The sequence below is a fragment of the Lissotriton helveticus genome, chromosome 6, assembly GCF_964261635.1.
Source record: "Lissotriton helveticus chromosome 6, aLisHel1.1, whole genome shotgun sequence".
Lineage (NCBI taxonomy): Eukaryota > Metazoa > Chordata > Amphibia > Caudata > Salamandridae > Lissotriton > Lissotriton helveticus.
In genome coordinates this window covers 1,786,740,174-1,786,766,971 of record NC_136067.1, presented here as the reverse complement: position 1 = coordinate 1,786,766,971, position 26,798 = coordinate 1,786,740,174, and the positions used below count along the sequence as shown (strand labels likewise).

The following is a 26,798-nucleotide window of genomic DNA, read 5'->3' as shown; positions in this document are numbered from 1 at the left end:
TGTACTTGTTCAAAGAGTTCTTTCTTTGGATTTTTAATCAATTCCTGTGTGATTTTGTGTAACCAGTGGTTTTTACTTTATATAAAAAATAAAACAGACTGTGAACGTTCACTTTTTAGTGTGGAACGTTTTACCCATTGTTCCCCGCCGTGGGAGAATTCTGCCCGTGACAGTATTCTAGAATGAATGGCCGTATGATTGTTTAGAATCTATATAGCAACTTAGTAAATAGTTGCTAGAGTGCTATAGTGTATTCCCAGGGATTTCCCTTTGACCAACTCGAGGGAGTTTACCCTATTTCCCAGGTCTTCTACATCTTTGCTAACTGCAGACTCGTTTTGTATCAAATCTGTACGAACTGCACTTATATCCGCTTCGCTCTCCTATAAGAATTGTATCATGATGCTTTTTATGAGCTTCTGGTCATCCTCACTGCTATTTCCTTTATTTCACAGTGGTCATCTACCTGTTGGACGACATTTGGTGGGCCATCAGATTGTGTGGAAGAGCTCAGTTGTAGTAACTCTTTGATGGTGGCATATCTTTTGGTTCTGCCCACAGCCATCTTGGGCAGACTGTTACCATACCATCCAGACCTGGACTCCAATGCTGTTGATTGTCAGCCAGTGTTGCTTGGCTGCTATTGTTCTATGACTGTATGATTAGTTATCATGGGGGGAGGACAGGGGTCAGCCATCTCTCTCCATAGCTCCCCTAGCCCTCAACCAATTGTAGCGTCCAAACTCAAGGACCCCTTGACGCTCTCCATCTTTGGGTGTGCTCCCACTTATATATTGTGTGGTTCCAATAGCCCTTAGTTTACACCACTCTGGCAAGTCTACTTAGTATGATCCAGGCTAATTTCGGCAGCTCACCTTCAGGGACTGGGCATCTCATCAGTCACCACTTCTTCATGTTTTGGGAGTATCAGTAAGCCTCATGTTTTCACAAGCGCATCAAGTGCTCTCACCCAGCTTGTGACTGTGACGGCATCACGTAAATGCCTGTCTATTACTGTGAGGTCACACTTTTACGTATTTGTGGCCCAAATTGCAACTGTGATCAATCCACAAGTTCCCCTGGGACCTTATTTGTTGAGCCCCAGTCAGTGCGACTCCCGTCTGCACACCTCTGAATGCGCTTATTGGCTGTGCACCTTCATGAATGCCCCATCTGTGAGGCAGTCTCTTTTGTTTTCACTTCCGGAACTTTAATTACTTGTTTTCAGGTTGTTTGTAGGGTTGCAAGGATGACCCCTGTACTTTTCCTGCACAAGTCAAGGATGCACTGAGAGCGGCATTTAGTTTGGTGCCACCCACTGGAGGGACGACTTTCGAACTTTGGTTTCTTTACTCCTATTGCATCTTCTAGCACTCAGAGCACCTGGCACTCTCACTACAGCCTCTTCCACCTCAGCTCTTCTGGCCATTGTGAGAGGTACTGATGTTCCCACAAAGCCATCAGACTAAGAGTCTGTCACCATCTTAGCTTAGGCCACGCCCCTTTTTTAATAATAAAAAAAAATCATTCTTACAGAAACTCCTCCATGGAAAACATATGCTTATGCCTGCCAAAACTTACTACTTGCATACACCTTCAGTGCAACTTTCTGCTAATTTGTTCCTGGATGGACCCAGTGTCCTGATTCTTCCCCTACAAGTTTTGTCCTCACTTAAAATATTTTTCACACTGTTAACTTTCCTGCGATGATTACAACAACTTTGCTTCCCTGTTACGTCATCGCATCTACAATATTTAGCCTTCATTTATGTCTTTATTATGCCACTAAAAAAAGTATGCTTGTTTCTCACTTATTTGCCTAGCATATATGGTTTGCTACCTTTTCACCATCCCGCACCTTATGATAACGCTACATTATCAGGTCATTTTTGACCAAATTTGATTCTAGCAAGCAGACATTTGTATCAAGGTCTGTGCAATTTTCTTTTCACTCTTGAATGTATTGTGCACTGATACCTCCTCTTTTTCACAACATGATTTATTTTAACTTTTTTAGGTCTCGCCTACCAGACTGTATAAGCTGTCTTGTTGTGAAAAGACCTATTGTGGGCTTACAAAGAACTTACAGTGGGCTTAGTGATCACGTATTTCTTATCATTGGTTAGCTATGTTGTCACTCTCATTTGCTTGCTTGTTTATTTGAGTAGCTTTCCTTGTCCCAGCTTGTGCATTTTGTGTTTGTCCATCCACTGGAAAGTTGCCTCTTTACAACCTTTTTGTCAGACACCTACCCTTCCACTGATCACTTTTAATGTTTGCTTCTGGACGAGGGGCTAAGGCACAATTTTGCACTCCCAGGAGACAGGTGCGGCCGATCAGACCCGTCTGGGGCAGTGGCCAACAGTGTCTGGTTTTTTTAATTTGGTGGTCTCCGACAATCAGCAACCATTGGGCTTGTATACAGTGGCCTAAAATCAGCAAGAACTGTAAGGATTTTCTAAACAAACTCGAAGGTTTAAAAAAGGGGGCCCTGGGACATGTTTTAAAGCAGCAACTGTAGCATCACCTGTAAGGAATAAGCCATGAAACACTGGGCCCACCCTTGTTCCGACATGCGTTCACCGTTTGCTGCCACACGGGAGAGGCGGTATGGTTGATGGCTTTTTTGTTGTCTTTGGAACCAGTTCTAGTTCCTAAATTATTAAATCACAGTTGTGTGATCCTGGACATATCACTATTATTCCTCAGTTCCTTTATTTACAAACACGCATTGGCAATGCCAATAGGTCTGGCTTATGAATGTACTGCTTATGAATGTACTGTACTGTAATGCAATGCTAATAAGTCTGGCTTATGAATGTACTGTCAAGCCAAACCCACAAAAATCCATGTATGTTAATAATTGCTCTCCTCCAATGTGTGCTTCCTCCAGAGAAAAATACCATGAATTATCTAGTTATCTGATGCTTTAATAGCATTGGTATAGCATGTGTGCGCCCTTGAAAGGCCAAGCTCTGCCAGCTGGATAAATAAACAAAAAGATCACAGGTGTGTGGAGGGCAAGCACTTTCTTATGGCAGCATACAACTGCTGCCCAATCATCACATGTACTCCTGGCTCATAACATGTGGGCGGAACGAAAGCCCCTCCCTCTCCTGGTGACACTCACATAATTGTCTGGCAACAGCTGTGCCGTCAAGCCAGACAATAAAAATGTGTACTATTAGGAATCTTGGCTCCACCCCCTCTTTTACCAGTATCAACCACCATAAAAAAGGCATTTTAAATGTCATAATCAAATTGGTGCATTAACAATTGACCAACATTTGTTTGTCATGAAATTTGCCATCATTATCGACTTTGACCCAGAGAAAGAAACGACAAAAGGCAGAGAAGGAACAAAACCAGGAAAAGAAAGATAGAACAAGCATTTACAAAGCAATGGTCTCGTCTTTGTTAAAGTTAGAGCTATTGGCATTGCAAATGGCATTTTTTCTTTTTTTTTTAAAAACATAAATAAATGGTATTGTCATTTACAATGGCAATAGGTGAGCAGTGGAGAGTATTATCAGTGATTAATAGTTAGTAGAGAGTGACTAGTGTAGTATTCTTGCATCTTGTTTATATGTTATATATGCTTTCTCCTACCAGTCCAGCTTGTAGAATATTGCAGCTATAATGCACAAGAGAATGTTGGGATTCTGTAGGCTGAGGTCTTCAGTTGACATTGGGCTGAGCATCATGCTGGATGCTCCTGGGGGGGTTTTACCATCTTATCTACTTATCTACTAATAAACATCTTGACATCATCATCTGTGTATGGACTTGATCACTACATTATTTATGGCGACGATGGATGAACGAACTTACCACTTTTACTGATGAAGTACAACTAGACTCAAGCAAGTAACCAAAAGATACCTGTCAAGCAAGAAACCTAAAAAAAAAAAAAAGCGTAAATAAAGAAAAAGTAACCTGACAAGCAAAAGAGAAGTCACGCCTGTATGCCCCACCAGAGTCCACTACACCGGACAGCTCAAGAACAGGCGTGCTACATCATCTGGAAATTAGTCAACAAGCGGAAGCCTTCATTGACACAAGAAACCCAAGTCTACAAAAAGAAACGTTGCAGACTTAAAGAAAAGAAGGTAAACAGGGGCTCTGTATGTGATATTGCCACCTGTTAAGGGTTAAAAAGTCGTTTTGGGGCGGAAGGCATCCACTTTACAAATTGTGACTGAATCTGAGCATAACTGAAGGCGAATGTTTTATCTTGGCTGAAACAGTGGAAAGGAATCTATGTAGAAACTTATTTTTGAAGAAGTGCCATAACGGAACTTGTGTCTAAACTACGAGGTTGTCTCTGGTATTTCAAACCACTTTGAGTTCTTTTTATTAACTGCCTGATTTCTTTTTGGAGTACAGTTCGAAGAATGCAACCTGCTGAATACAATACTTCTGCGAGAAAATAACTGCCTTTTATTTACTTTAATTGGTTCGGCTAGTTGTGTGCATTAAATTGACACTGTTAGGCAAAGTCGTGCAAGACATTTTATTTTTATTCAAAATTAACTTTGCCTCAGTCCTTCGTGTCCAAATGTTGCTAACTGCTGTTTTTGAATTTCGAAACACTGCCACGAGCTCAAATACGCACTTACCGTTCTGAAGCTGAGATATCTTCAGCCTTCGCAGTCATCTCTTCACTGATGACGTTGTAGAATCTCCAACTGCCTTGGTGGAAGGTTCGGTGCGCTCGCAGCGCTGTCGCAGCAGCAGACAGCATCAGAGGCTTTCAACCTCTGACCTGAGGCGTCACTACGCAACGGCACGCAACATAGGTCAGACATTTTGTCATCTAGTTTCCATAAGTTATGGGAACACATCGCAACGACTCTGTTGTTTGGTTTCAAATTTTCTTCATCTTTGTGCGGCACTTAGGGATTATCTACAGCAGCATTGCATAAGAATCTCAGAAGATTGGAACAGACTTAACCACGCTGTGTCATGATTCTTTGCCTCCGTTTTGGATCGGGTGAGACACCACTCACCAGCATCTTCTGGCCTTTGCGTGGTACTTCTACTTCAGACAGTTTTGACATGTGGAACAGATGATTTCGACATTAATTTTTATATTGTTGAAATACTATGTTTTTTTTTCTCATTTCAGCACCATTTAAATGCACCCATGTCTTTACTTTATGCATAATATTGATATTGATACCTTTCTTTACAAAGTTTAATGGTTTGCATGCAGCTTAATTACTGTTTGGTTATTTGGCACCTGATTTACGTCTCATGTTATCTTGCAGTTATCAGTGTCACGCATGGTTCTTTAGGTACATTGTGTGTTACGTCAAGCGTACTGATTCAGTTTTTATTGGTACTATGGTTTTTTTTCAGGTTGTTGTGCCTTAGTGAGAGTTTAAGTCATGTTTAGTTTGCTTTTATGGCTAGTATTTTCTTGGCGCTAGGACTTCTACTTAGGGGATTTATTACTTAGGAGCTGGTCTTCTTATATTTATTACATTCTTTCAGTTGGGGTAGTGCACACCTTTTCACTGATTTCATTCCCCTCAGTTTTATATGTCTAGCAACTTATGCCTTACTTACTTCTCACTCTCACATCACCTTTTACATGTGCTCATGTAACAGTACGACTTGTTTTCTCATTTGTAGGTATCTAGGGGGTTCCAGTCCCACCTATGTAATTAGTATTGGGTGTTAGCCCTATATACTCAGTGTTTAGGGGGTGTTAGTCCCACCTATGTATCTAGTAATGGGTTTTAGTCCCATATACTCAGTTTTACATGGAGTTTCTCTACATGGGGAGCATCTTCACCGTCCCTTGTTTGGGGCAAGATTTGGGTTAAAGTCACATTGTCCTTTGTTCTACACTTACCGTCTCTCGTTTGGGGCAGGATTTGGGTTAAAGTCCCATTATCCTTTGTTCTACATTCACCGTCTCTTGTTGAGAGGCAGGATTTGGGTTAGAGTCCTAATATCCTTATTTTTAGGATTTGGGTTATAGTCCCATTATCCTCAGTTTCACTTTCAGCGTCTCTTGTTTTTAGTGTCATTATTTGGGTTAGTGTCCCTCGTTTTTGGGGCAGGGTTTTGGGTTTTAGTCCCTCTTTCCTTATGTTCTTCGGTATGTTTTTCATTTCTTTCTGACCAGTGTTCCTTCCTTTTTGTTTTCTTTGTGGAAGAGAGGGGATAATGTAGTATTCTTGCATCTTGTTTATATGTTATATATGCTTTCTCCTACCAGTCCAGCTTGTAGAATGTTGCAGCTATGATGCACAAGAGAATGTTGGGATTCTGTAGGCTGAGGTCTTCAGTTGACATTGGGCTGAGCATCATGCTGGATGCTCCTGGTGGGGTTTTACTATCTTATCTACTTATCTACTAATAAACATCTTGACATCATCATCTGTGTATGGACTTGATTACCACAACTAGTTTATTAATAGAGAGTATACTTGTATAGAGTAGAGTAGGAGTGAGTTGTAGGCAATAGTAGTTTGTGAGTAGTGTAGCTTAGTAGAGAGTAGTGTAGAGTGAGTAGCAGATAGTGTGTAGAGAGCGTGTAGAAGTTAGCGAGTAGTAGAGACAGAGTAGTAGTGAGTAATGAAAAGTACTATATAGAAATAGATTTAGTGTAGTGAGTCGTAGATAGTATATGGAGTAGTATATCTATTTAGTAGAGTGAGTAGTGAATTACTTTTAAAATAGAGGATATATTAGAGCGCAGCAGTTAGTAAGTACTTTTGAGTATTAGAGTGTGGTAGAGTAGTAGAGAGTGAGTATAAAATTGTGGATAGTGTAATTGAGTGAGTTGTGAGAAGTGTGACTTGTATGTAGTAGAGAGTAGTTAGAGGGTGTATTAGAGTGTGATTAGTAGAGTGAGTAGTAGAGTGTGAATTGAAAGTATTAGAGAGTAGTAGAGACTGAGTAGAGTGTGAGTAGCCCCACACACAGACACAGAGCCCCACACACAGACACCGAGCTCCACACACAGAGCCCCACACACAGACACAGAGCCCCACACACACAGAGCCCCACACACACACAGAGCCACACACACACACACAGAGCCACACACACACACACAGAGCCCCCCACACACACACAGAGACACACACAGAGCCATACACACACACACAAACCCACACACACACACACACACACACACAGAGCCACACACACACACACACACTCAGAGCTACACACAGAGCCACATACACACACAGAGCCACACACACAAACACACACACAAGTACACCTTCTTTAATTTCATTAGTATTACCAAATTTGTTAAGTAGGTAAATGAGATGCACGCTCATGTTAAGTTCTGCCGTTACCCAGATTTAAACAGATCGCCAACGCAACATGGAGTTTTGGTAGTAACTTTTGCTTTTAATATTCTCATAATAATGTTGACACCTATATTGTCAGCAATACTATTAAGATAACGAGGCCCCTATTCTAAACACAGTGCTTCTACTTGAGCTCAAAAAGGTACTGCGATAGCTTAAGAATTTTCTTTTCAATATCTTTAAAGGACATTTTAGAGCCTTGAAACAGCGCAGGGTTTCCATAACACAGAGCCCCCCACACACACACAGAGCCACACACACACACACAGAGAGCCACACACACACACATACACAGAGCCACACACACACGCAGAGCGCCCCACACACACACACAGAGCCACACACACACAGAGAGCCACACACACACACACACACACATACACAGAGCCACACACACATGCAGAGAGCCATACACAGAGAGCCACACATATACACAGAGAGCCACACACACACACAGAGCCACACACACACAGAGAGCCACACACACACACAGAGCCACACACACACAGAGGGACACACAGAAACAGAGCCACACACACACACGCAGAGAGCCACACACACACATACACAGAGAGCCACACACACACACAGAGCCACACACACACACAGAGCCACACACACACACAGAGCCACACACACACAGAGAGCCACACACACAGAGAGCCACACACACAGAGCCACACAGACAGAGAGCCACACACACACATAGCCACACACAGAGAGCCACACACTTCACATGTAACACCCTTCACACACAGCAGCCCCTCACCTTGTCTGACGGTCTTGAGCGGCACGGGCTCCTTGCTCTCCCGGACCAGCTCTGGTCAGCCTGCTCATCCCCCCCCGCTACGTAGCAGAACTCCCCGTACTCCGCTGCCCCCAAGCTCCCGGGGGCTCGGCTCACCGCTCAGTGGTTCACCCTGCCCGTCTAGTGGCTCTTCTTCTGGATCACCTTGGCCATGGCGGCGGGAGGCTCTCCCGGGCACAGCTGGTAGAGAGGGGGCGGCTACCTTCAGTTTTAAAGAGCTGCTTTCCTTCCGCATTGTTCCGCTAGACAGCCCGCCAAGGAGCGGCACTCACTCACGGCTAGCCAGAGTGGCGATGGCGCGGCCAATAAGGAGCGTGTCCCCTGCGTTGTCTGCTGCCTGTCCTGCAAACCCGGCTCCAGCAAAGATGGTTGCTAACTGCAGACTCGGGGTGGTGCGCGTACAGGCTGGAGTCTAGCACAACAGGAAACGTAATGCGTCAGAGAGCCCAGTGATCCTCTGTGGCCATGAAAACAGAAGACGTACCGAAAGCTTTCACCGCCCCCTCCCCAAGCTACCATTGTCATAGCAGAAGGACTAACACATGTCGCAGAAGTTCAAGAAGAGCTGGAGTACTAGCTTGTTAATTGAATGCGTCAGCATTGTGTGCCATGTTGTTGGACAAAAAGAAGTACAATCTACTACAGTCTTCGGTGGTCAATGAGGGTTGCGTTGTGCAAAACTCTTATTTTCGAGCCACAAACATTTAACAAGGAAACGTCCTTCGTGCACGCCATCAGCTCTGCGGGGGTCATGTACACGCTGACCAGGAACGGCAGGTCCCAGAGACGTTTTAATCCCCGTCCTTTTCAGACTGGGGGGCTTGTTTTTGACTGAGGACGTCACTGAGAGAAAGAAACGGAAACACACGCCCCCAATCCGAAAAAGACTGGGCTTAGATCGTCACAGGGACCTCTTCTCCAATGGCTGGCCATCGTTTAGGAGCCCAGCCAATGGGGAAGAGGGGCGGGGGTTAACCTCGCTACTAAGAGACATTAAATCTCGCCAGCGAGACTGCGCATGTGCGCAGCCTACGCTAGCCGAGACCTAAAAAGTAGCAAATAGAGGGAGCATGGTTGTAAAAGAACCTGCAAGTGTGAGTCAGAGGCGGGAAGCGTAGAGTGGTATGTGGAGGCATAATAGGGATGCCTTTACCCTCTGGCAAAAAGTCTGTTGCTGCCTTGCCAGTCTGCTGGCTGTGGACATTTTTCCTTTTGTCTTCCTTTTTCTCATCTTAGTCCATAGCATACGAGAGGGATGCGCGGTGCCCGGGAAAATTTCTAGTAGAGTTGTACCACACAATTCAATTGCTTGGCCTTAACCTTGGAATAAATTATGCATGGATTTGTGAGATATGGCTGCATCAAACTGGACTTTGGCCGATCAATAATGCACGCTGGCTCAGCTTTTTGTTTTAATTCAAGCCTCTCTGACCTAAATAACTATCCTTGTTGAGGTTTAGAAAATGCCACTGCGAGAGCTAGCCAGTTTTGCAGTATCCAGGTACTTAAGCAGACTTTGAAGGAAGATCACCATATCCCTCGGGTGCAAGAAGAAGTGATATCTGCCATTTAAGCTATCGAGGTAAGCACGATGCTCCAGTAGATTAATTAATTTCAAATCAGTAAGTAAAACATTTTTAGTTGTGTGCTTTTGATAAATTGCTCTTCCTATTCAAGAAGACTGTTAGAACCCGGTATTGTGCCAGGGGTTTTCTCCTGTGGGGCAGATACATTTTGATACTGCTCGCCATTGGGTGTCACCCCATCCATAGTGTGTTCAGCCATCATACTTGTCAGCCAAAAATTGTGTAGCACAGCACTAAATGTGGGTACTTGTGTGACATACTCGCAAGTGCCAGATTTTTCTTTCAGATGACTTAGGTCAGGGTTATCAAGAGGCCCATATTTATACAAGGGGCTGCCCTCGTTCCAAACAACATGGTACCCTCCCCTCTTTACAAAAATCAAGGAGTGTAATTTAATTCTAACCCATACCTGGAAGCATTTCCAGCATAATTGTTACCATTTCAGTTATTAAACAACTCAATACCAGGCAATCTGCTCAACCCTCTTTCCTTAGGCCATGACACTGATTAACACTGTAATGTAACAGTTCTTAGCTTGGAGGCCATAGACCTCTTGGGGTGTTCAGTACTACTCAGAGCGGTACACAACGATTTAGAAAACAAAGCAGAATCAGAAGATTATTAAACTATACAGTGTAACTAAGGGTATACTGTTCCACAGTGACTAGTCAGATTCTCAATAGGGGTCTCTGGTAGTAGTCACTGAGAGCATGTGCTCGTAGGATCAAGTGCCATCACCCACCCGAAAGTGGCATGCTTCATCATTGGGCTTGCTCCTCATTGGGCTGGCACTGCAATGCCCAACAGGCCCCGCGAGAGGTCACTTTACTTGATATTGTTTTATGATCATCAATGGAGGACTAGAAAAGTGAGTGTGTTCCAGTCAGTGAGTGAGTGACTTAAAATCAACTATAGACCTGATGCAACTATCGATTTGATAGGGATCCAGGTATATGATGAATTAAAAACAGTGTGAGAAACCTACTGGACACAATGATCCCAGTCTCAGATACAAAAGATATACTAGATGGTACAAGATCAAGTGGATGTACAATGGCCTTAACTACTGGTAGACATGTTTTGTGCCTAAATATGTCATTGTGTGATCAAGTGGCATTTCTTCAAGACTTACGTGGTTGCCTACCTAATCTTCATAAAAAAGGGGAGCCTAAAATTAAGGTATACATGCATAAGTAAGCAAAAATAAATATAAAGCTTAAAGCGCTCTTTGAATGTGAAGGAATTTGAAATGGAGGCTAAACTTTAGTCGCTTTCATTATACTAATTTGCAGGAGCAGCGCAAGTGCAGCAAAAGGAATCAAGTGGGTATGATTGGTGGCCCCAAGTGTCTGTGAAGCAAAAATTCCTGCAGGTGAGCCCACAGGGGATTCCAACTCCTTATTGTTCCATATCACAGTGTGGCGGGGTCGAAGAAAGGGCACGGAGACTAGATCGTGGGAGATAATTTTTTTTTTTACCAAGAATCTTTTTCTTTCTCAAAGTGAGTCTCTCCCGGGCCAATATCGCTGGGTCCGTGGTTGCGGTCTCTTCAGGTGGTCTTCTAGCGCTTTGGGTGAGGGACGTAGGGTCACTATCTGGATACTTCACGTGAGGCTCTCCACAGTGGGACATACGAGAGAGGAAAAAGACACTACTGTCAGGCACAACTGTCTAAGGATGGTATTCCCACTATAGGGACCCGGGTTGTGAGGGACCACCAGTCCATGCGTGTATATACAGTTCTATATACACAAAAACAACATGGTGAAAGTGAGGTACGGTGAAGGTATCGTGGGGAGGGGTTTAAGCAAATGAGTCTTCAGTATTTACAAAATGTACAAAGCGCTCTTAGTATTTCACTCGGGATCTTAACCTCCAGATCTAAGCGCTCTCAATACTTCACTCGGGAGCTTTAACCACTGGCTCTCCCCTCCTCCCCACCCAACCCGCCACGCGCTGACGCACCTGGCTGAGCCACACTCCTCCTCTCTGGGCGATGCACGGGAACGGTGGCCTCCAGGCACAGGAACCTCCGTTTTCGGTTCTTCGGCACTTCCCGACCTCTCTTTCTCTTCCGGACCTTCTCTTCCTCGTAGTTTCACCGGCTCTCCTCTGTAAACAATCCTCTCCCTGGTGACGTCACAAGCCGGTATTTTCTCTTTCGCTCTTTTCTCCAATCCTGGGTAACCTACGTCATCAGAAGGCGTGTCCTCGCTGTCTATCTCGATTGAATTAAAGGGACCATCCTCGTTTTCAGTGTTCCATAGTTCTCCCTCGTCTGTGATCCAGTCGCTCTGCTTAGGGTGCAAAGAGGGAAGAGCACTCGCGTCAGCGACCCACCACTCGCTCTGGGCTAAAATCCCCTCTCCTGGCATAGGCTCTTTGTTACACTCCTCCCTCCCCGGATTCTCCCGATCGGGGAGAGTAAAATGCCTGGACAGGTAATCAGCATTGCCGTGCTCCCTACCTTTCTTGTGTCTGATGATAAAGGAGTAAGGCTGCAAGTATAGGAACCACCTCAGGATTCTAGCATTTTGGGATTTATTTCTATACATCCACTGAAGGGGAGCGTGATCAGTGTACAGAACGAACGCTTTTCCTTCTAGATAATATTTTCGTTTTTCTATGGCCCACCTAATGGCTAGACATTCCCTCTCTATAGTGGGGTATTTCTTCTCTCTAGGATGTAACTTCCTACTTATGAAGAGGATGGGACGCTCCAGGTTATATTTTCCTTTCTGTGAGAGTACCGCTCCTATGCCAGTATCTGAGGCATCGGTGGCTAGGGAGAATGTATCATTAAAATTTGGTGCGACTAGAACTGGGCTAGATGTTATGGCGATTTTTTGATTTTCGAATGCTTGTCTAGCTTCTGCTGGGGATTGTTTAAGATGTATATGGCGTACCTCTTTTTTGAGTAGATCAGAAAGGGGACCGGCCATTTCGGCGAAATTGGTCAGAAAGCGTCTATAGTTACCTATTAATCCCAGAAAGGCTCTTAGTTCTCTTTTTGTGGAGGGAAAAGGAGTACCTACTATAGCTTTTATTTTCTCCTCTTGTGGTGTGATGACACCATCCCCAAGCATAAAGCCTAGGTATTTAACCTTGGAATAAGCGGCCCTTGACTTTTTTGCATTGACATGCAAGCCTGCTTCTCTTAGGGCCGAGAGGATGGTTTGAAGGTGTAACAAGTGCTCAGGCCAAGAACTGCTAAAAATAACTATATCGTCCAGTTACACCGAGCAGAATGAGGTATAGGACTGTAGGACCTCATTCATTAATCTTTGAAACGTTGCTGGTGCACCGTGTAGTCCGAATGGCAGGACATTAAATTTGAAGAGACCATCATCGGTAGAAAAAGCTGTTTTACACCGATCCTCTTCTCGGAGTGGCACCTACCAGTAACCTTTCGTCAGGTCTAGTGTAGTGATATAAGCAGCTTCCCCTATCCTTTCAATTAGTTCATCCACTCTCGGAATTGGTAAGGCATCAAATGAGGAGATGTCGTTTAGGGCACGGAAGTCCATGCAGAACCGAGTGGTTCCATCAGGTTTCGGTACCATAACGATGGGCGATGACCAACTACTTCGGGAAGGTCTTATTACTCCCAACCTTAGCATCTCTTGGACTTCCTTCTTAATGTCATGGCTCCTGGCTGCTGGTATTCTGTATGGTTTGACCTTAATGTGTTTTCCTGGCTCGGTCTCAATTTTATGTTCAGCCAGTGGTGCGAACTGCTACATCGGAAAACATCTGGGAATACTCTTGAAGAACAGTCATTAGTTCTTCCTTCATTACTGGGGTTAGTTCTTCGTTCACCGGTAACACGTCCAAAGTGGTCTGACTTGTGGACGGGGGCAGACCGAATTGGTTGTTCTTGGGTACTGGACCAAGCCATTTTTTTAAGAGGTTTATGTGGAAGCATTGCTTCCTTGAGGTAGATATCTGCAAACAATAGGTAGTATTGCCTATGGTTTCTATGACGCGGTAGGGGCCTTTCCATTCCCTCTGGAATTTCTTGAGGACGAGGGTAGGAGAACTAATGCCCAATCCCTGATTGTCAATTTCCTCCACTTCTTCCCCTTGTTGTAAGTCATCTTCTGTCTTTGTTGGCTTCTCTCTATATTTGTATAGGCCAAATCCCTTAGTTTCCCTAACTTACTCTTTAGTTGTTGGGTGTATTCCAGGAGAGTTTTTGCTTCGTTCAATTCCTCCTTTTCCCAAGCCTCTCTTGTTATCTCCAAAAGGGAACGTGGCTGCCTTCCATACAGAAGTTCGAAGGCCGAATATCCCGTACTGCTTTGGACTTGGGCTCTCAACACATATAGGGCCAATGGTAACAGCAAGTCCCAGTCCTTATTTTCCAGTGTGAGCATTTTTCTGAGTGTTGTTTTCAATGTGCTGTTATATCTTTCCACCAGACCATCGGTCTGGGGATGGTATGCTGAGGTACGTATTTGTTTTATATCTAGCATTTTGCTAACCTCTTTCATGAGCTTGGAAACGACCGGAGTTCCCTGATCCATTAACACCTCTCTGGGGAACCCCACCCTGGAGAATAATTCGACAAATTTATCTACGATATTTTTAGTAGTGGGTGCTCTGAGAGGAAAAGCCTCGGGAAAGTGAGTGGCATAGTCGATTATCACTAATGCATAGGTATTTCCTTTATAAGGTCCATCCCTACTCTTTCGAATGGTTGTCCGATAATGGGTAAAGGCTGTAGGGGTACTCCTGGTGGTTTGTGTAGATTTCGTTTCTGACATACCTCACATGTACGGCAGTATTCAGTGGCTTCTTTGTAAATACCTGGCCAATAGAACCATTTCACTATGTTCTGGATGGTTTTCTCGGTTCCAGAAGGCCCTGCTGTGAGATGAGTGTGGGCATAAAATAGTATTTGGTCTCTGAATACTTTCGGAACAAGTAGCTGACTGCCCTCTCCGGCTTTTCCCTCCCAGTGCAGCAGATCGTTCTCTATGACAAACCTGGGGTATGGACTGCTCTTATTGTTCTGAGAAGCGTGGGCCAGTTCCCAGGCATTAAATAGGGTGTTGTCGTTAGCCTGGGCGAAACGGAAAGTACGGTCTATAGCCCACGGTTCTGCAGCTATGAACGCTATTTTAGGGGTGTCCTTCTCTTTCTCTGTCTTCTTTGCCTCTGTCTGAAAAAGGGCCAGGAAATCAGGGTTGTCTACCCCTAATATCAAATCCACGGGTAGTGACTCTACCGCCCCCACCCTCACAGTACAAGGGGACCTTCCCGAAGGGTGTATGATTAACTCAGTTACGGGATATTGTTCCACGTCTCCACGTATGAACCGTATGTGTACTACAGTTTCGGGGAGTATCTGAGAAGAGTGTACTAATGCTTTCTGTATAACCGATTGACGGCACCCTGAGTCTAACAACGCTGTGACCCACTTATGATTGACCAAAACACGTACGTAGAAGGATGGACCCATCTCCGCTGTGTATATCACTGCCCTAGGCGCGTAGCCCACCTCCATGGGTTCTTCGGTCGGCTTTTTCCGGGGACACAGGCGAGCAATGTGTCCCCACTCACCACAGTCAAAACATTGTGGACCTTTCATCATTGGCACTTCCATTTTTGATTGGTTTTGGTCTGAGTGGTTCAAAACCTCCTTTGGCCTTTCTCCTTTTGCTATCGGTGCAGTTTTTGATGCTTTTTCTACGTCCCATGGTAGGGCTCTAGGTTGTGCCCGTGAAAAGGTAGAGGCCATTTCAATAGCTTGGGCTGGGGTTAGACCTGAGTGCTGCTTGAGCCATCTTTGTGTCCCATAGGGAAGTGCTTCCATGAATTGCTCTAAATATATACATTCCATTATTTCTTGTTTGCTTTTGCCTTCAGGTTATATCCATTTATCGGCTGCAGCCTTCAATCTAAGATACAAGGTCTTTGGGTTCTCCCCAGGAATTCCTTTCTCTTTTCTGAACCTGACCCTGTAGGCTTCTGCGTCTAGGCCGAGGTGGTCCAGTATGATAGTTTTTATTTCTTGGTAGGGTGTGACTCCGGTGGCGTTCGCTACCTGGTAGGCAACTTGTGCCTCACCTGATAATAAGGGGGCCAAAAAGAAGGGCCATTTCTCTTCCGGCCATCCACAGGCCCTTGCAGCCCTTTCAAAATTGGTCAGGAATGCATCAGGATCATCGCCATTTACGTATTTTTGTAATGATACCCCAGAAGGGTGGGGTACAGGGGCGCTTCCATCAACCAGAGGTGTACTTCTTGGTTCTTTTAGGGCTGTTTGTAGTCCTTCAATCTGAGCGGCCATTGTATTCTTGAACACCTCTCGGTCGGCTTGAGCTGTGGACATTTGACGCTCAATGGTCCACTCCAGCTTCTTCTGCCCTTTAATCAAATGCTGTATAAGATGATCCATTTCAGGGGAAGGGTTAGAAGGGGGAAATCCCACTTCTGACACCAGTTGTGGCGGGGTCGATGGAAGGGCACGGAGACTAGATCGTGGGAGATAAGGTTTTATTTTACCAAGAGTCTTTTTCTTTCTCAAAGTGAGTCTCTCCCGGGCCAATATCGCTGGGTCCATGGTTGCGGTCTCTTCAGGTGGTCTTCTAGTGCCTTGGGTGGGGGACGTAGGGTCACTATCTGGATACTTCACGTGAGGCTCTCCACCGTGGGACATACGAGAGAAGAAAAAGACACTACTTTCAGGCACAACTGTCTAAGGATGGTATTCCCACTATAGGGACCTGGGTTGTGAGGGACCACCAGTGCACACGTGTATATACAGTTCTATATACACAAAAACAACATGGTGAAAGTGAGGTAAGGTGAAGGTATTGTGGGGAGGGGTTTAAGCAAGTGAGTCTTCAGTATTTACAAAATGTACAAAGCGCTCTTTGTATTTCACTCGGGATCTTAACCTCCAGATCTAAGCGCTCTCAATACTTCATTCGGGAGCTTTAACCACCGGCTCTCCCCTCCTCCCCACCCAAGCCGCCACGCGCTGACGCACCTGGCTGAGCCACACTCCTCCTCTCTGAGTGTGGTTGGGCGATGCACGGGAACGGTGGCCTCCAGGCACAGGAACCTCCGTTTTCGGTTCTTCTGCACTTCCCGACCTCTCTTTCTCTTCCAGACCTTCTCCTCCTCGTAGTTTCACAGGCTCTCTTCTGCAAACAATCCTCTCCTTGGTGACGTCACACTCCGGTATTTTCTCTTCCTCTCTTTTCTCCAATCCTGGGTAACCTACGTCATCAGAAGGCGTGTCCTCGCTGTCTATCTCGATTGAATTAAATGGACCATCCTCGTTTTCAGTGTTCCATAGTTCTCCCTCGTCTGTGATCCAGTCGCTCTGCTTAGGGTGCAAAGAGGGAAGAGCACTCGCGTCAGCGACCCACCACTTGCTCTGGGCTAAAATCCCCTCTCCTGGCATAGGTTCTTTGTTACAATCCGGCATGCCACTTGTCAAATTCCAGTTCAGTCTTCTTTAGGATGGGGCAGCAACATCCCCTTTAGGGGCGGACCTTCACCCTGAGGCAGTAAAAAGGATGAGAAGGAGGAAGTCAGAAGCCAGAAGCACTAACACGATGTAGATACAATTGACACACCCTCGACTTTTTAATTAATTATATATATATTCTCTCTTCTGTCAGTTTTTCATTCGGTCACATGTCTCCAGCCAGTGCATTGACCCTTGGTCATTCTTTCATGTGGCATGCAAAGTCAACTTTCGCCCGGAACCAGTTATCAGACAGGCAGCCACAGCAATGTTCAATTCTACTGGGCTGCTAAAGGAGGTCATAACTTGAATGGTCTATGCCAACTCAAGGTGGTTACAGGCAAGGGACTGCAGCCTTCATCCTCCATGTTGGCGGCAATGATTTGGTAAGGTTGGAAAAGAAATTTCATGATTGACAAAAAGATGTCAGGGCTTGGCCATTTCATGGTCCCACGTCATCCAGAGGGGTAGTCTGGAGGCTGGAAAGGTCCTTTTAGAGGCCTGGATGATTTGGTCAGGCATCTTTGACAAGAACCAGTTGCTTAACACAGTGTTGCTGAAGACAGTTCGTCGTGGTTGCCTCTGTGGGGAGGGGAGGATCTGTTTCACAGGCAATGGGTTTCATTTGTTAGCCCGGAGTGACAGTTTGTTTGTAGAGAACTGGGTTGCATTCACTTCATGGAATTTTTTCACAGCACTAGGCAATGAAATTTGTGGGGAGGCCTAGTTGGTCGTGGAACCACCCGAGTCTATGGCGGGTCATCTCATGTTTGGCCACAAAAGAGGTAGACAACCTTAGCATCAAGTATACAAGTGCAGGCGAATTCATAATGCAAACCTTTTTTAAGCCTTTAGCTCAAGCCGAGGCAGGGGTACTACAGTCTCTATTGGAAGGCTGAGGACATAAGCTACAGCAATTGACCATAGACAGACACAATATTCGGTTACCCTGCCTTCAGATACTGGTGGATGGTGGATGCACCAGGGGACCAGGGTATGGCCCGGTTGCCAAGGCCCATTTCCCAATGGGTGCCAGGTGGGGGGAGTTCCCTGCATTGGGTTGGCTCAGGCATGGTTGTTTGGGGGATTAGCTTTTATGCTGGCCCACGTTCCCTATGTCTTGAGGGGGCTGGTTAGATTGGCTTATAAAGGACATCGTATGGAGGGACCAGCGGGGTTTCATCCTGGGTTCAAGTCCTTTGAATTGGTTGATTCCACAGGGGACTGAGGCGTGGTCAACCATGACTCCTTTTGAGTATGTGCTAGCAAATCTCATGTATTAGTCATATCCATGAAATAATTATGTTTATATTCTGTACATATTGTGATCTAACTTGTAAACAATTGTTTCCCCGTGTTTATAGTGTGTATTAAATACGGCCAGAGAATGGTATATTCTCTAATGCAAGAATGGTGGTTTGCATTGGGTCAGTTTTCTCAAAATCTGCTTTATGCTTATGAGTGTATAAAGTCTGTATGGATTTTTTATCTGACTGCTCTAACTACGTTCCCCCACCTGTTCTGCCTGCACTCTGTGTTGCTCTCTCATGCCTGTGTGTTTCTGCCCCACCCCGAGCTCCATGTTGCATTCTTCCTTGTGTGCTTTGCCCCTCAACCTGTGTTCTTCTCTCCCTTGTGCGTTTCTCCCACCATCTGTGTTGCTTCTCTCCACACTTGCCCCTTTCCCCCGCCATTGTCCCCTCAAACCATGCCGTCTTCATTTTTGTAAATTTTTTTGAAGGCCAGACAGCAAATTGCGGCAGCCATTTTGCTAGAAAAAAATAAGGAAAACAAAGATTTTGTGCTACTTCATTTTTATTTTTTAACTGCTCCATCTTAGATTTGTAAATACAAAAAAATGCCGCCTGTGTCATTTTGTAAGCGCAGGCATGTGTGCTTGCTGCTTGTGTGAAGATGCATTTGCACATTCGTCATCCTGCATGTGCGCACCAACAAAATGATGATGCCACATCACTGCGCTTTTTTTCTTTTGACCATGCTGCACTGCATTGGCAAGAAATGCGTTTTTTGCTAATGCTTTTCAGAATCATCAAAAGGCATTAGCAAAGCCAATATATCAACAAAAAAAGTGAGCCCTTTTGACTTTGCCAATGCTTGTTATTTTTTTATGTACCTTTATCCTATTTTATTAGTCCAGGGTTGCACACTGCAGGCTTTTGTTTGCTCTTTGATTGTAGAGTACTATGAAACCGACTCCTTTCTACAATATATACATAAAAGGGCAGCAGTGTGTTCAAACTGGGTGGGTTCACGAAAAATGCTAACAAGTATGGCTATTCGTACAAGGTAAGGGACAAGCTATATTTTTCACCTCCCTCTCCGAACAAGGACCTTCATGTATATGCAGGTATTGTCTGATGACAACACCCAATGCTCGGTGCCCACAGCCCCAGTGACCTGTAGTTTGTAAATATTCAAACATGGCATGGTCGAGCTGACATTTAGAGAAGTGAGATCTTCCAAAATATTCACTAGCTTTCTTAGATGTATTCCTGTGTTTGGTTGTTAATAATATTCTTCGCTAGACTGATTATGGACAAAGGATTTCATTTTCTGAATTCAGGCGGGCATGCAATCTTTGTTTTGTCAGCTGAAAAAAACACAGCAGTTGCAGAAGTGTGCTCGCCATTTTTTTTAATGGAGGATTGCCCAGCCTTTCCTAATCTGGTGTAATTGCACCCGGTTTGTTAGCTTTCCTCTGCAAACGTGCCGCCTTTGCCACCCAATGAGTTTACATCACCAGTCATTTGCTTTAACTGTGTAACTCCACAGCTCCCTTGAAGGGAATAGTCTCCAGTAAACCCGACTCCAGATAAAGCCTCCTATTTATCTAGCGTTTTGAGCCTTGAATCGAATCACCATTGAGAAGAGTAAGCAATAAACAAAAACACCTCAGGGGCCTGGGCGGAGCGAGCTTGTAAGCAATTACAATTAATTAAAGCAAAAGATGGCCGCCCTGCGGCTGAATGAGCTGCAGAACACATTTGCATTAACACCTAGCAGCCAAAACAAGTAGTTTTTGGTTTAATCTGTAATACAATTGTTGTCATCTGTTCCTGCTCTGAAGGGGGGCCATTAGCTAAATTGATAGGCATTGTTTGTCCACTGATGAGGCTCGGCCTTCTCAAGGTTTCATTTTATCTGACTAGAAGAGCGACAACCCAAACAAACAAACAACTTGCAATCTGATTCCTGCTTTGCCGTTCCTTTTCTGACACCTCTGTGTTGCTAAACAAACATCCCAGCCTTGGGCTGCAAAGCACAGGAATTTACCTGGACACAAAAGAGAAACCAACTTGCCTTTGCAGTTCCTCACATTTGTAATAACATTTGTAATATCATGTGGCCTTTTACTATATTTCTATCACTGCAAACCTTGCTTTGTGTGAACAGTGAAAATGGAAATCAAATATTTTAAAGTGAATTCCATATCTTTTAGGGTAACTGAAATTTGTAAGCGTGCACCATTCATATATTTATGCAATCAACATGCACTCAATGGCATCATATAATGACATTTCTACATTCATTTGAAATGTGCGGACTAAAAACTAAAAGCGTATAGGCAAAAATGGCTCTGTGCCGTAAATATATACTTAATTTTCTTATTTACAATGATCTAAGTGAATGTGGTTTGTGGGTTTTATTTTGTTTAATTAGTCTTTAGGGCCATGTGCTACATAGTTGGTTCAAACAATGGCTTCGAGCCATGCTAGCACACATTCTAAAATACATTATTATCGCAAATACTGCCAGAGTTGTGTAGCCTTTTTATTCACCTTTTGGGACAGTGAAGCATACGTTAGTGGAGCTTAGGCTGTGCTGTTTTCTAGCTTGGGCCATATTGCATCACAGAAAATTCAATGGTGTTACAAGGTAGATTTTTGAATGCTTTACGTTAAAAATTAATCCTGTTATTTTTTGGCTTTGAAGAGAATGGGCCACAGTGGTGGGGTCTGGTCATAGCTGCTGCACTGATTATTTAGTTTTTGAGAATGCAGGTCTCTCAGGTAAGCTTTTCTCTTGCTAGAGGTTTAAAAGAGTACGGATCTTTAGCAGGAGGAATTTACATTAGGAACTACCCAAAGCACAGAAGTCCAAAGAGAGCCAACCATGAGCTTCTATGCTATGCCCACTAGTGTTTCTAATAGTACCCTTAGTCTCGTTCCTGTTGTTTTATATTTATTTGTTTTATAGAGCACATCTATCACGCCGCTGGGGCTTCCTGGCACTAAAACAAGCTTTAAACATATACATGCGTCAGTTACCAGTAGACAGTGTTAAAGACAGGTAATGAGCGACCTCTTAAGTATCTTCCTAAATCTCAGGATGTTGGGTTCTTCCTTGAGTAAATCTGGAAGTAAGTTCCAGTTTTGAATGTATATGACCGAAGACGCCCGTCCGCCTTTTGTCTTTCTCCAAAACTTGTGGATCATTAGATTCTGATGAAACGCTGATCTCAAAGCATGAGCAGGAAAATACAGTGTCAAATGGGACTTGCGGGGAGAGCTCCTAGGTGAATAAATCACCTTTTGAACCAGGCACAGAGACTTAAACATAATTCTCTCCTTCTCTGGCAGCTAGACTGCGGTGGACACCACTGGCTAGCCTAACTGCAAAGTTTTGACTCCATGCAATTTCTTTGTAATTGTTTCTGGTAGTCCCAAATCAATTGAATAATAGCAATCGAAGGGTTAAGAAATGAAGGCATTTGGAATTGTAATTTTTTGGGAATGGAGTAAGCCGGTAAAGCAGTGGTTTGAGACAGAGTACCTGGAACAGACAAGACTTGACCACAGCCACCCTTGGTCTTTTAGTGTTAGCACGAGGTTGACTTTCAAGCCTAGATTTCTTACGACTGGATCCAGCGATGGAGGAGAACCGAGGCTAAGAGGCCAGAAACTAGACTGCATGGGAGCTACAGGGTCCAAGAATACATATATCTGTTTTGGAACCATTGAGCTTGAGGTGATTAGAACTCATCCAATGATGTACACTGACCAAACAGTAGTGTAACTTTAATATGCACATGTTCCTAACAATGTACTTATTTAAATCCTCCTTCGACTGTGCCTTCTTAGAAGGGCAATGTACAGTTCACATGCCACCTATTTATATAATCTTTCTGTTACTGTTATCCCTGTTAGGTCACTGGTGTTCTGTAAAGCATTTCACACACCACTAACCTTATCCACTAGGTGATTTCTACCTCTCTCTTGCAAGAATTGGTGTGGGCTAAGACAGACTTCAGTTTCTACCTGCGTCCTCCTCCTCTAACATGCTATCTTTTTTTCTGTCATGATAACTAACATATTTTCTTAGAAAAATTAAAGCTGATTTTATATAATTAGCTAATAAGCATGCCCACGCTACAGTACCTCTGCTGTCTCACACATTAATTGAATAGCACTGGTCTTTGTGGCTCTCCGCCTATTCCTTCTCTTGACATCAGACTGAACTCCTTGTAACAACAGGCTTTCCTGTCTTCCAGACAGTGTAATCCTAACCTGTTCACCCTCTTCACATATCTTCTGTGCAGTCTGACATCAAAGGCCTTACTATATTTCAAGAAGGCCACACATGCACAAATGACTTGGTTTTCATATGGATACTTCTAACCGCAGATTCCTCACCTTAGGCACCAGACTGGATATAGAAAATGTTCTCAGCAGTGCTGCAGTGCACGGTTAGGTCTTGCCATGTGGCTTCACAGTGACTATCTACCATCCTGAAAGGGTTGGCACAGAGCCACATACATGCGCCATCTCTGCATGCGGATCCTTTTTTCTTTTTTTCATGCCTTTCAATGCACATCCAAAGCTCTGCTGGCAACTTTGTTTTCTGACGACATTAAAAAAATAAGCATTGACAAAGCGCTTAGGTCTCACCTATAAGACCAGTTGATTTTAGCAATGATTTTGAAAATAATGTAAAAAACATAGGTACTATGACGTGACTGTCACATCATTTTGTAGATGCCTGCACCAAGACAGATGTACTTGGCCACAGAATGGGGCAGTCATTGTATTTACCAATCCAAGTTCAATCAGTAAATTAAAAGTTGTATGAAATTCACTTTGTTATAGCGCTAATTCACTTTTTGTTCAAATTCAAAAGAAAATGGGGGAGTGGGTTGGGGTGGTGAATGGGTGGGGGACAAGGCAAGACAGAGGTGAGAGAGTATGGGAGAAAAGGATGCAGGTGGGGAGAGACGGACAAGTGAGAAACAACAATTGGGCAGCACTTCGACAATGACGGTCCAGGGATGTGGAAGAACACAGACAATGAAGAGTGGGTGGGAAAACGCATGAAGAACCGGAGGGTGGGCAGGTATGGGGAAGCACACGGACAGAAGCAGGTGGGTGGGTGTCGATGGGGAAGCAAATGGACAGTGGAAGGTGGACAGGCAGGGATTGGGAAGCTAACAGACAAAGGAAGGTGAGCAGGCTGAGATGGGGAACCAAACGGACAATGGAAGGTGGGCAGGAGGGGATGGGGAAGAGCACGGACAATGGAGGAGGGGAAGCAAGGAAGGCAACAGAAGGTGGGCAAATGGCAACGAAGCATGAACGACAATTGACAAAGGGAAGTCAAGGGGAGAAACCAACCAGCAAGAAACTGCAACATGAAGTATATGATGAGATAGCTGGAAAACATATGCACTCTCGTAGAGTGCTTACCTATAAGCAAAATGTAGCACCTGAAAAAAGAGCAGCAGAAAGACACAAATATTGGGTCCATGGTCCAGTGGAGGGATAAACACCAGGAGAGGAAGAAAAAGCCCATGGAAGCTGACAAATTAGAAGCAAGCAAATGAGCGTGACATTAAAACCAAACAATGATAAGCAATTGGAGGCTCTAAGCCCACTGTAAGTTAACAGCATACCTCCAAAAGACACAACGTGCACTGTCTTAGGTGATACTGAATTACACTTGGACAGTGTGTCTCGAATAATGTCTTCCCTAAAAACAACAGGATTATATCCGTCGTGCCCTGGCTATGGGCAGTGGTAAAAGTGGTACAATAGGGGGTGCAGGGGCGTAACACAGGCCCCCGCAGCCCACGCGGTGCGGGGGGGCCCCTAGCTCCAAGGGGCCCTCTCGGCACTGAACTCTGGCCGGGAGAGCTCCTGATTGAGCCCGGAGGGGGCCCCCCTAAGTACCGTGCAGGGAGGCCCCCTCACTTTTCATTACGCCACTGAGGGGGTGGTGATGGACGGAGCATCTGAACCAATCAAACACTCACACCCAGTCCACAGATCTGGGTTTAATCCATCACGTTCTTTAGCCCACTCTGCCACCCCAGTTCAGACATGGCCATATGCAAATCAGTCTGACCCTGTGCCTCATGGGAACAGTCCAGCCCGAACTGCCAAGCCATGCCTTCCCTGGACCGGAAACAAGCTTCCGAGGACCGGTTTCTGGCATTTCAGCCGTCTTCAGCCTGGCTTGCTTGAATCCAGTGGCACAGTGAGCAAGGGACTCACGTCTGAGCATACCCTGCCAACTTATGGCGAACAAAGTGGTACAAAAGGGGGGTGGTGATGGACGGAGCATCTGAACCAATCAAACACTCACACCCAGTCAACAGATCTGGGTTTAATCCATCACCGTTCTTTAGCCCACTCTGCCACCCCAGTTCAGACATGGCCATATGGAAATCAGTCTGACCCTGTGCCTCAGTGGTCGAAGTGGACGGCATCGGCAGGGCACTGCGTGCCCCTACTTATATAATTCAATAGATTCCATTCCCCTACTTTTAAATTTTAAACATGCATCCCAGGACGGCAGAAATAGCCAAGGCCTACAGATAAGGCTCGGTGTTCCTGGCCGTTCGGGGGCGGGCGGTGGGCAAAGAGGGAACAGGACTCCGACTTTTCCTATTTGCCAAATAAGACAAGGACAGAGTCCACTTCGGCTCTGCCTTTGCCAGCTGCTGCACCCCTTCTTCCTCTTACTCCCTCTCTTTCTGTCTAGATCCTCCTCACTGACTGAAAACCGTGACTTCAAGAAACGGTTCTCACCCTCTGTTTCCTCCTTTCGTTTATTTTTCCCCCTGTGAAATGGATCCAAAAAAGAAAAATACTTTTCCTGCAAATTTTGTCTTTTTCTGACATTTTATTTCAAAGTGCAGCCTCGGGACGGAGTGAAATAAAAGGTTCAACTATGAAAAATAAATAAATAACTAAATAAAGCAAGACAGAGTGTTCACAAAGTAGCCAGATTGGTTTTATTCACACCCAAACACATTAGCGCCATTATACAGAGTTTGCCAGTGAAGCGCTACTTTTGTTTTATCTTTTACTGGCAGCCCGTCCCGACGTTGTTCGGGTATGAATTGCTGCCAGCCGATTGTCGCGTCCATTGGCCACGCCCCCAGAACACAAAATATTGCCCAATAAAAATGACCATAACAAATGCCTAAATCCTAATATGTGAGCGCCCTCCATAGAACTTCTGGCGGGAGGTGTGTCTAAAAGTGTATCTCATTGCTGACCATCAATGAGAGGGACCTGTGCATTTTTTAAATGGGTGATGAAACAATATGAGTATGTTGCTGGAGATGTGGCCCGCCGTGCCAGCAATGTACTTACCGGGGGGAGGGATAGGCCCTTTCCTGCTATTTCCATGGAGGCGGGCCTTGTTTCCGGATGTGCGTCGCGCGAGGCCTGTGCGCAACAGAAGTGGTAAATCTCCAGTGTGCGCTTCAGGCATCACCGGAAGATAAGGCAAGATTAGATTTCCTGCACAATGGCCCCTGTTTGCGCTCCTTCCGGCCCTTGGGAATAGCGCCATGCCTGACCTATATACAGTAAAGCAGGTGCACGGCACTGGGAGCGTGGGGCAAGCACACCCGGAGCTGGAATGTACGCTCGCTTTTTTTTTTTGCGAAATGCCGCGCCCCGCACACGCCTACTGATGAAAAAGGGTTGAGGCAGATCAGGTCGTTTACCCCTTTTCTAGGTTTGCCCGGCGTTAGCCGCTTCTCACCCAACTCACGATTACCAAAATAAAGAGGCAGGCGCTGGAGACTGGAAGGCAGGAAACAGGAGTTTATTTCCGACGGAACAGAACACGTCAAATCAGACAACAGGGTATCTTCTCGAGGTGCTCTAACAAGTTTCTCTACGGCTCCGTCTTTTATACAAAGGTTTATGATGCACAAACATTCCTTATTGCAATAAAGACACTTTGAAGTACAAAAAGGGCATGTTTGGGACCCCAGCTCCAGGCCCATTCCCATACTGACCGCTCTGATGTTGTTTTCCCCTCCCAAATGTGACATGTGATTGTAATCTGCAGCCGGACATTCCAACAGGGCACGAGGGCAGGAGGGGGTGGTCAGATCTAAGGTTGGGCGGGCGATAAGATCAGGTTTCGCTATGCGGGGCCGGAGGGGTACATCCACGAGACCTAGTTTTATGATGTGGGACTGGGTCGAGAGGCCAGGTGTAGCCGGGGGGGGGGGGGGGGGGGGGGGCACCAGAAGAGAGGAAGGGTGTTCCTGGGAGGGATGCGGGGGTGTCGGTCAGATCGAGGGGTGTGAAGGCCTTGATTAATCA

At 45.1% G+C, this 26,798-nt stretch overlaps 1 protein-coding gene across 1 annotated transcript in view; it reads left to right on the top strand.

Annotated features, from left to right (window-relative positions):
• Nucleotides 1–26,798, top strand: part of CAMKMT (calmodulin-lysine N-methyltransferase) — a 1,527,883-nt gene that overhangs the window by 301,536 nt on the left and 1,199,549 nt on the right. The gene's annotated exons all lie outside the window — the stretch shown is intronic.